Source organism: Hylobates moloch, unplaced genomic scaffold, assembly GCF_009828535.3.
Source record: "Hylobates moloch isolate HMO894 unplaced genomic scaffold, HMol_V3 SCAFFOLD_7, whole genome shotgun sequence".
NCBI classification, from domain to species: domain Eukaryota; kingdom Metazoa; phylum Chordata; class Mammalia; order Primates; family Hylobatidae; genus Hylobates; species Hylobates moloch.
Genome location: NW_026652282.1, coordinates 74,474,880 through 74,475,958, shown reverse-complemented (window position 1 = coordinate 74,475,958; position 1,079 = coordinate 74,474,880). Strand labels below are relative to the sequence as shown.

Genomic DNA, 1,079 nt, shown 5'->3' with positions numbered 1-1,079 from the left:
TAAGAGGCTTAGTTTGGCAGCATATGAAATTCTTGGTTGACATTTATTTTTCTTAAGAAGTCTAAAAATAGGCCCCCAATCTCATCTGGCTTGTAAAGTTTCTCCTGGGAAGTCTGCTTTTAATTCTGTTTTGATTTCCTTTATAGGTAATTTGACCCTTTTCTCTAGCTGTTTTTAAGATTTTTTTTCTTTAGCATTGACCTTAGATAGTACAAACACAGAATGCTTCATAAATTTGCATGTCATCTTTGCCGAGGGCATTCTAATCTTCTCTGTATTGTTCTAATTTTAGTATATGTGCTTCTGAAATGAGCACCTTTTATTTATTCTTGTCAGAAACTTAAATATGTCATAACACAGATGTATTTGCTGTACCCTAAGAATTAACTTTTAATTGTATTGATAAATATGTGTAACTTTGGTTCATACAGACATGTTTGTTTAGTTTGGTCAACTTATTGACCAATGGAAAGCAAGATGTTTAGATATTGTTACAGTTGTAATGTCAATTTAAACATGATAAAAAAATCATAATTAATAATTTCTCTATTTCTCTTACAGAAAAGAAAATTAGAAATTGAATATTTACAAACACCAAATATTTCTAGACACTATCCTTTACATATATTGTCCAATATAAGCTTCAAAGCAAACTTATCATGGGGTTTTTTTTTTTATTTTCCTGCTTTCTCATAGGAGGAAATTAGGGGACAGAGTAATTAAATAGCATTTCCATTATGATACAAACTGACGCCACCATCCATTTTCTTCACAGTTTATCTCACTGACTCCCATTACATAGATCACTGTAGGCAGGACCACTGTGAATTTTGAATGCTTCTTTCTCAAAACAAATTACACTTTCAGGTATCCTTTTCAAATGTTTTTTCTTTATCATTTTAGAGAAAAGAAACTGCATAATTAATATTATGCTGCTGTGTTTCTGTGTAGTTTCCACAAATTATCTACTACTACCATCTCTTTATTTGCAAATCAGTCCTCTTTATCTGTAATTTCTCCCTTTATTTTAAGACATTGAAATGTTTAAGATATAGAAGAATTAAAAATGTAGAAACATT

The 1,079-nt window shown here is 30.1% G+C and overlaps 1 non-coding gene across 1 annotated transcript; it reads right to left on the bottom strand.

Moving 5' to 3' along the window:
* Positions 1–211: 211 nt before the first annotated feature.
* On the bottom strand, positions 212–316 carry LOC116812308 (U6 spliceosomal RNA). Its single transcript, XR_004370620.1, has one exon. It is a non-coding gene; the product is annotated as a U6 spliceosomal RNA (small nuclear RNA).
* Between the last annotated feature and the right edge of the window lie 763 nt (positions 317–1,079).